The following is a 10,194-nucleotide window of genomic DNA, read 5'->3' as shown; positions in this document are numbered from 1 at the left end:
GATAGAAACCTGAAGACTTGATAGGTCATGCAAACCAAAATTATAAGGGAGCAGGAACAATGAATTAAATAGGAATTAGGAACTATCCAAAAGCTAACCTGAGCAGAAGAAAACACTTAAGGCAGTCAGTAGTGAGGGGGAAATACAGCTGAGCCATGTTAATGACAGAACTCTAGGGTGAAAAGTCTTACAACCCTGCTGAGGTCCCTGAAGCTGCCGTGAAGCCAAGTGCGATTCCCATGAGGTCCCACCGCACTCTAATTTCTGACTTTGCTTCCCCGGAAACCGTTTTCTTTCTTATTGCTCTTTAACAATACCCCACCACCGCTTGACTTAAGATGACTCAAAAGTGTTTCTATCACTTGCAAACAAAAGAGCCTAATAAAAACAGTTCAAATCAAATATCATCTGGCTTCTGAGATGTTTGTTACCTGGCCTCACCATGCCTTTACAGCCTTTCAGTCCCACAGCCCCTCAATGAGAACATCCCACTTCAGAATATCAACTTTGCTAAACCATCACTGCCTATTCTCTGTGTATATACACGGCAGTCAGTTTCTGTCTCCATACCTTTGCTGGCACTTCTGCCACATATCCCCTTACTTCACCCCACCAAGTTCTAGTCACCCTTTAAGCCCTGCATCCTCTTGGAAGACTTTCCTAGCTTTGCCATCCCGACATTACTTCTCCCTGCTCTTACCCTCGAATCCCTATAGACTAAATCATGCAATCTAGCATCTGATTCTGTGTAATCTACCATCTCATTCTATGCTGCCTTGCTTTTCTCTATTCATGCCAGGTTTTCTATCTCCTCAACTGGTTCTTGAACTCATGAATTGCAGGAATATATTTCATATTGTTTTCAAGTACCCCACTGTATCATTATTATTATTCATATTATTAACAAATATTATCAAATATTTGTTGTTTGAATGGTATCGACATGGAGCACAAACAATCCAACAGGCATATCATAGAACCTCATTACTGCAAAACAATCATTAATGAGAAAACTACACTAATAGGGCCCATGCTAAGTGTGGTCATTGAGGTGCTATCCTAAGAGAAGGGCTCAGCTCAAAGGAAGACTCCCCTCAGACCTTTGGGCCTTGTGAAAGAACCACTTTTTATTTCCTCCAGCAGGGGAGAGAGAAAAGGAAAGTCCTGAGACCTGGGAATGTCACCTAACTGCTTGGTATAATGACAGAACTCACAGCCTACTCCAGGAAAAGCACAAAATCCTGACCTCAGCCTTCTTTGGAAACAAGTACCTCAAGGCATAAGCCAGGGAAATGTCAATCTTCCTCCCCTTCATCCTGGCAGCTTAGGTTCTGGTTGCCCCTCCCGGGAGAAATGCTCTGGTCCCTCCTCTGAGGACAGTTCTCTTTCTAGGCCAAACCCAAGTCACCTTTGAGAAAAGCCACCATTCAATGTGGGACTTTTAAATATCAAGAGATGCCAAACAGTGCAGAAATCAAGAACTTTCTCTTAGTCAGAGCACTTCCATGCAAGAGGAAAATATGGCTCTACCCAGTGTCATTTCCAAAATTGATAAGGGACCCATACATCAGCAGTGCTATTTTGACACTCCATTATGAGTCATAAAATTTCTATTCAACACCCACTTCCTGAGCCCAGGGTATTATTTATTCCAAGGAATTGGTAAGAGGTCTCAACTAAGTGCAGGATAATCTGCTTCTGAAAATCACAGTTAAGAAAAGGGCAAGTTTCTTGTCATCCTCAGAAACTAATATGCAAAAAATAAATCTGACTAAGAACATGTGGGTGGGAAGGTACATGGGAAAGAGGATTTAAGAAAAACTTCACCCATCTTACCCACTCAAAAGCTATTGCTATGCTGCGCCTTTATTTCTTGGTTTCCTGTTTTTGCTTACAGTAGATAAAACTTGATGGCAATGATCTTAATCTTCTCTGTCAGCCTTCCAAGCTCATGATGGGGAGGGGAAGGGCAGAGATTGTTCTTGTCTTCGGGCGGGAAACCAAAGTTCAAGAAAATGGACTCCAGCAGCAGATAGAAAATGCAGATAGTCCCCAGAGGCTGCTGTGCATACATCTGGAATACCTCCAGATCTGGGACAGAGGAGGAATGCTGATAAGAAATCCAGTTGAAAAGAGAACACATGGACATAGTGAGGGAAACAACACACACTGGGGCATGTTGGGGGAGGGCAGGGTGGGGAGAGCATCAGAATAAATAGCTAATGCATGTGGGGCTTAATACCTACGTGATGGGTTGACAGGTGTAGCAAACCACCATGGCACATATACACCTATGTAACAAACCTGCACATCCTGTACATGTACCCCAGAACTTAAAGTAAAATCAAAAACAAAAAAAGAAATCTGGTTGAATATCTGAGAATGTTCCCTGACCTCATGAATCACTAGATGAAAGATGCCAATAAACTTACAGGGGATTTTTCATTTACTTGGCTAGCCAAGGGTTTGAAATTCTAATATTAAGAATTCAGTCATTTCATTTATCCTTTCCTATATTTGTTTCTCTTTTTCTGGAGTCTTCTTAAAAGGGCAACTACTCATAGGAGGGATTATATACACTCACTAACATTTTAGTGTGATTTAATCTGTCCAATTTTTTCACTGGGTGTATATGAAGAAGAAAGGAGGAAAGAATGCATGCAAAAAAGTCATGCTTTCCTACATCCTAAAAATGGATTCACAATCATCTCTGCCAACTCATGAACATCAGAACGGGTGTCACAGGCTATAAAAACCTCCATTTCAGACAATTTCTTCTGTCTTTTGGTCAAGGTGCCTGAAAGCTATTGAGTCCTTATATGTTTGGGGGACAGTTCATTAAAAAAAGCCTAATTAAGAAGTCCTCACAGTGCTACCTCCTCCCCGTTCAAAACCTACCACTATACCCCTTAGCAAAGATTATCTGAGCCTCCATGGCTTTAGTTGTATTCCCTCAGCCTAGAATGCTAAGTCCCTACTCTTTGCCCCAGTAGTAGCTGCTCCTTTTGCATAGAAAGCTATTCCTTCTCATCTTTACATAAATAACACACTCCTGTCTCAGACAGGCCTTTCTTATCTAACGCATGTCTGCTCTAGCACATTGACAATGCATTTTCTTTATAACCTTTGTCAGCACCTGGTTTCATCTCATCATATTTGTCTCTTTTACTTGTTTAATGTTTTTGCCCCTCCATACCACCAACTAGAATTTCATGAGGGCAAGAATTGTATCTGTTTCATTCACAGATGAGTCTAGAACAGTGCCTAGTCCATAAGAGACCATACATATTTGTTGAATAAATGACTGGGAAGATGAATGACTGAGTCCCTACACTCCACCCCAACCATAACTGAATGCCCCATTATTACATTTTTTTAAATATTGCTCAAGAGGGCCAGTCCCAGCAAGACTCACCACTAACCCATTCATTCATAGTAGAAGGAGCAAGCATCCTGGTGATTCTTCATACCAAGCTCCCCTGTTCTAAGTACTGTCTGCCTGGGCATGACTTCCAAGGGAGCAGAGCTAGAGTAAATTCTACTTACTTTCAACAGCCCCAAATGCAGTATCTAACAGAAAGAGGAAATATTACATCATAGTAGCTCACAGAAAGAGAAAATCCTACATCATAGTACTGGTACTGACCCAATAATGTAACCATGGTGGTGTGGTGTTTTATTACAGCACTGGTTTTGGCCTCACTGTGCTGGGTTAAATTCTTTCAATATGTAGTTTTATGAAATCTGCTAGTACTAAGGACATAGTCAGGAAGATCTGGGGCAGAAAGCCAGGATCCAGAAAGCCAGCAATATGTTAAAGTAAGGGCTTAGACTAGGCAATAGGTTAGTACCTAGGCAAGGAGGTTGCCAGGGATCAAGAAGCACATGTGAACCCAAGCTCAAGGCAAGAAGGTGAAAAGCTATAGGCTCTCAGTCTTCACAACCCAAATCAATCTGGTACTCTAAGATATTCTAAGGTACACTAAGGATTCCCTAACGAAGGGTAAGGAAAGGCCTCTGGTCAAAAGACATATATATATATATTCAGAATTCTGAAGACCTGCAGAAACCAAACAGGACAAAGTGAGAAAAGGAAAAACACTGGAAGTGCTAGGCTCATAGAGACCCAGATTTAAAGACCAATTCCTGTCCTGATCAGGAAGTTTCTTAGATGTTTCTTGTGATGAAAGAACCCTGTATGAGAAAGCAAGGAAGTGAATCAGCCAAACTTGAGTAGGAAGGATAAGGAACAGAGTGAACAATAAGAATAACGGCAAATTCTATAAATAGTTTTGTTGAAAATAGGTAAGCTCTGAGTCTAGAGAAGCAGGGGTGTTGGGGGGCAGGTGTGGGGGGGATTGTCAGAAGTCTTCAGCATGTAGAAACCAAAGGTACTATCAGTCAACACATGACTAGGTACCAAAGAAGGAATGGCATTGTAGGAAACTGGCTCTGCCATGGAACCCTGATGACCTCGCCACACATCCACATAGAGCACGCAGGCAAAGGCTGAACCACAGACTGAGTCTTGGTGGAATGCGTTGTGCTATTTCTGGAACATTAGAGGACTAGAAGCCTATAAGGAGCTGCTACAAGGCAGTCTCTCACTTGCTTCCCTCCCTCTCCTGGGGGGAGCTGCAATGAGATCGTTTCTCATCACCTCCCTGATTCTGATGAGGTATGGAGTTTTCTGCTATGCCCCCTTAGAACATAAAACCGCTTTTATGTATAATACATAAATGTACATTTAAATTTATAAAATATAAATTTTATATAAATATAAAATACAAATAAAAGTTATAAATATAAATTTATATAACTATATATTATGGTAAATATAAAGCTACAGAACATAAAACTGCTTGGAGGCAACCTGGAATAAGCTCCTCAGCAATGGGGTGTCCCACAATGGGCAATGCAGTCATCCAGCCTCTTTTCTTTCCATGGCATCCTTTGTAGTGTATGGGACAAGGATCACAGGGATCTGGCACTTTAAGGCCTATTCTGCTTTCAGCTGTCTATGTAAATAATAAACTGTCTAAATCTAAAAGTGGTTTATTGTATCTTTACCGGTCAGATCAATCAAGCCTTTGCCTTGACCTTGTATTGTATGTGTGAGATTGACAGGCTTTGGACAGAAAGAGAGACAACCTTCTCACTTGTACCATGACGTTTACTGTGAAGGAATTTCCTGCTGGGAAGTTTGGGCTAAAATATTCAGATATGTGTTAATCCCCCCTGAAGAAATCCCAACACAGTCCAAACCCACTACTGAAACCGAACTTAGCTCCATGCTGATACACAGCTACTTTGAAGCTATTGGCCATTTGCTACAGGGAGACAGGGCATTCCAACAATGCAGTCTCACAGGGCCCACAGCCATTGTCCCTATAGAATCACAAAAAGTCATGTCCAACTCTCACTTCAGGCAAGTCTCCACTTTATTCATCTCAACTCAAGGCCAACTTGCAAAGATTTATAGAAAAGATCCACTATGTTCTCTGTCTACTACTTCAATCTTTGATCTACTGGACATTCTTACTTAAGTCTCATGATTCTCACACTGTAGTGATGGCCAGCAAAATCCTTCTGTGTCCCTACAAAGGCAAGGAGCCCAGTACTGAACACCCACAGAGTGGTTGGCATGTATAGCACAGTCCTGGACCTCAGGAATTTATATTCCAAGGAGAATGTCAAACTGAAACACAAAAACAAACATTTAACTATACAATATATGGTGCTATGTAATTTTTTAAAAAAGCACAAACCAGGGGTTATAGAAGTGAAGAAGGGAAGGGAGTATTTGCTTCCAACTATGGGGATTAAGGATGACATCATAGTGGATATGTCATTTGAACTGGGCCTAGAAAAAATAGATAAAACGTCAATAATCAGAGAAGAGAGGATAATTGAGTAAACAGAAACAAGCAGAAAATACAAAAAGACCCTAGAATAAAAATAAATCTAGGAACAGTGGAGTTTTTTTTTTAATTCTAATTATTTTCTTCAGACTAGTTTGAAATGATCTTTGCATCTATGAAATATCGACAAGATGGGCTGGGTGCGGTGACTCATGCCTGTAATCCCAGCACTTTGGGAGGCCAAGGCGGGTGGATGGCCTGAGGTCCGGAGTTCGAGATCAGCCTGGCCAACATAGTGAAATCCTATCTCTACTAAAAATACAAAAACTTATCTGGGTGTGGTGGCAGGCGGCTGTAATCCCAGCTACTCTGAAGGCTGAGGCAGGAGAATTGCTTGAACCCGGGAGGCAGAGGTTGCAGTGAGCTGAGGTCACACCATTGCACTCCAGCCGGGACAACAAGAGCAAAATTCTGTCTCAAAAAAAATAAAATAAAATATGGACAAGATATTACAAGCAAAAAATAGAGAACAAGAAAAATCTTTGGAATTTAAAATATAATTGCCAAAACAAGAAGGAATGGATAGTGAGTAAATGTAAATGAATATAAGGATAACCTAGTCATTCAAAATATTGAACAGTTAAAGGGAGGAGAGTGAGATGAGAGCAGGCAGGCAACAAGTAGAATAGTAATAACAATACAATTAACAGTAGCAGCTATAGATTACTTCGCTCCTACAAAGTGATAGTTGCCTTACATATAGTACTTCATTTAATAATCACAAAACACAGCAAGGTAGGTATTGCTAGTAATCTATTGTACCAAATGGTGACTATAATAAATAATGACAGATTGTATACTTCAAAATTTCTAAAAGAGTAGGTTTTAAATGTCTTCACCACAAAAAATGTATATGAGGTGACTGATTTGTTAATTGGCATGATTTAATCATTTCACAATATTAACATGTATAAAAATATCACATTGTGTCCTATAAATATATAATATATACAATTGTTATTTTTTCATTTAAAATAAAACAACAAATAATAACAAAGAAACTGAGGCTCAGAGAAATAAATGATCTTGCCTAATGTCAGACAGGTAGCAAGTGGCTAAGGTATGTTGGCCTCCAAAACTATTGTTCTTAACTACCTCACTTGCAAGAAAGCAGAGGGGAAGCAACAAGGTAAGGAAGAGGTTGAAGGTGTCAGACCAAAAGGTCCAGACCTTCAACCTCTTTATGTATAGAAACAAGGTCCTTGGCCAGGCGTGGTGGCTCATGCCTGTAATCCCAGCACTTTGGGAGGCCAAGATGGGTGGATCATGAGGTGAGGAGTTCAAGACCAGCCTGACCAACATGGTGAAACCCCATCTTTACTAAAAATACAAAAATTAGCCAGGTGTGGTTGTGTGCACCTGTAATCTCAGCTATTCAGGAGGCTGAGGCAGGAGAATCGCTTGAACCTGGGAGGTGGAGGGTGCAGTGAGCCAAGATCGTGTCACTGCACTCCAGCCTGGGTGACAGAGTGAGACTCCATCTCAAAAAAAAAAAAAAAAAAGTGTCCTTCAGGAGTTGAGGAGGGATAAGTTCTCTGGAATGAGTTGGGAAGTGGCAAGGTGATAGAAAATCAGCTTTCCGGGAAATGGGGGATGTTTCTTCCTCCAAGACTATGAATACTGCCGACAGAGGACCCAGGGAGGTTGAGACACAGTGAAGCAGTAGCAGACATGCACCAAATGCAAGAGGACTTTGAAACCAATGCCAGCTCTGCCTCCAAGAACAAGCAACTTATGTCTGATGACTCATTTCCCAGGACAAGGCCAGCTCTTGGCCAGCAGCCACTAAGAATGCTGCAGCAAGGCACTACTCCACACTGGTAGGCGTTGTCACATCCGGACCACCTCCAGGGCACTACTCGGCACTGGTAGGTGTTGTCACACCCAGACCACCTCCATTGGTCTTCAGAAAGTGTGCCCAAAGTCTAAAGCCACCTTTGACTTTATGACATTAAACTATTTCATTCCATTTGGCCAATAGAAATGCAAAAAGGATGAAAGCAAACCGAGGAGGGGATATCGCAGTTCCAAATTGTTCCACAAAAATGGTCTCTAAATGCATCTGAGTCGGCTACTTATAAAGGACAACAAGGGCCCCAAAAAAGAAAGAGAGAGAGAGAGAGAGAGAGAGAGAGAAAGAAAGAAAGGAAGAAAGAAAGAAAGAGAGAGAAAAGAAAACCTGACCACCCAATCCTTAAAAATTTTTCAAGAGTAAAAGCCCCACAAGTCTGAATCCAAGAAACCCAAGGCGGGTGGCCTTTTCAAAGAGCTCAGTTGATTTTATCACCATCCCTAGTCTGAATTCGCTGCACATTTCCTCCCTAATCCAGGATGCGATAAGAAACCAACATAACAAGAATTCATCTTTCCCAGGAAAAGGTGAGCATCTCTGGGTTCAACAGAGACAACTGGAACCTAATTGCATTGCCTCTTTCAAAGCCTTCCAGTAAAAGTGTAAAATGAAAGAGGACTGAAAGAGGCTGCTTAGCGCAGCTACAATGTGATCACATTTTCTTTTGAAAAATGACACACCAAGTAGCTGCCATTTTTAGAAAATGGCAATTTCATCTGAAATCAGAGCAAGTGTCACTCTGCAGCAAAAAATAAAATCCTTGTTTCAAGAGCTTTGGAACCTGGTCCCCAAACAGCAGTATTTCCTGGCTATATTTGATTAATATTACACAAAGGGTAAGATGAAGGGAAGGTGGGTCTGGAAAAGGAAAAGCACCTTTGTGAAGAAAAACAAGTATGTGGCCTTCAGGGAGCTAAGCACATGTTTAATTTTGTGTTTTAAACTTCTCAGCAGACTGCAGATCTATAAAGGGAATCACTGAAAGTGAAGATAACGACGACTTACCCAGAGCATCATGCTGTTTTCCGCAAGACAGGGCGAGAAGTGAGAAAGCAAAATCTTTGCTTCAGTTACACAAACTCCCTCTCCTTTGCAGAGAAACTTGCTAGCTGAAATGGAGCCAGATGCTAATGCGGGAGCCTCAGCAAGCAGCTATGTGCTTGTCAAACACTGACATCTACTGGTCAGTTCTGAAACGGATTCTTTATTATTTCTGAAAGACTAGTCAACTAGACAAAATAAATAAATTCCCTTGTGCTTTTTATTGGAGGCTTTTTCTTCTTTGGCCCTTTGAAAAACCTTAAACCATAATATAAGTTTTATCTCTGTAAAATATACAGTTATTTAATTTATATTTTGATTCTTTAAGTTATAAGATTGTTATTAAATAGGGCATGAGAGAAAAACGCAGAATATCTAATCAGAATTTGTTGAATATAATAATCATTTCTTACATCCATAAAACACTAATGAGCTTCCAAAGCATTATCAGGTATATTATCTCATTAGGTATTCAACAACCCTGTGAAATGGGACGATCAAGACCATCCTAGAGACGATCAAGACCATTTACAGAGAGGACACAAAGGCCCAGAAAAAGCTAGCTAATAAATCCAAGGGCATAAAGAAAGTCACAGGTGATGCTAGTTCTAGAACCAAGGTTTTCCAGCTTATAGGCCAGGACTCTAATCATTAAGGCATTTATCTCCACATTTCCCCTTGTGGAAAGAAATAAATTACTCTCAGCTGGTGCGTATAGAGAGAAAAGGCAAATCGGGACACACAAACACACACCCTCTTTCTTTTGCTCTGTACTATTAAAGTCCTGACGTGAACTAATGAGCACAGGGAGAAAGCTGCTGTGAATGAGAGCTACACTCCATTTTAGTACTTCAAGAAAGACTTGGCCAAAGCCTATGAACCCATTGGGCATTATAAACCTTTCTGTCCAGCATACCAGAATCAGCCACTACAATGAAGTATGAAAATTGATCTTTAAAAAATGCACTGAAATGTCATTCAGAGAGATTGAGGGCCAGTTATTTAATGCCCAGATGTATTCACCTTCTCCCAACCAGGGCACACAGTTGCTTCCTGATAATGCTAACAAGCTTCCTAATTATTATCAAAACTAAAGGTACATAGGGAACCTTGAAACATGGGAGGCATACCTGAGAGCAAGGTGAATAGATTATTAATTAAATTTCTCTCTTCTGTGGACAACTTAACAAAGGCATCAGAATTTTAAACTGGGACCTTTTATCCCCAGAAGAATTAGCTGGGTTTCTAAAAGAAAGATCAAATCATGGAGGCTGAAACACAAGTGAGTACTTCATAAATATTCCCCGGAATGAAAATATTGCCAGGAGGTTTCTGAAGAGGGCATGAAGTATCTGCCTTAGCGGGCCACCGCTAAACTTG

The sequence above is a fragment of the Mandrillus leucophaeus genome, unplaced genomic scaffold, assembly GCF_000951045.1.
Source record: "Mandrillus leucophaeus isolate KB7577 unplaced genomic scaffold, Mleu.le_1.0 Scaffold174, whole genome shotgun sequence".
Classification (NCBI taxonomy): Eukaryota; Metazoa; Chordata; class Mammalia; order Primates; family Cercopithecidae; genus Mandrillus; species Mandrillus leucophaeus.
Note: the sequence above shows the minus strand (reverse complement) of the source record.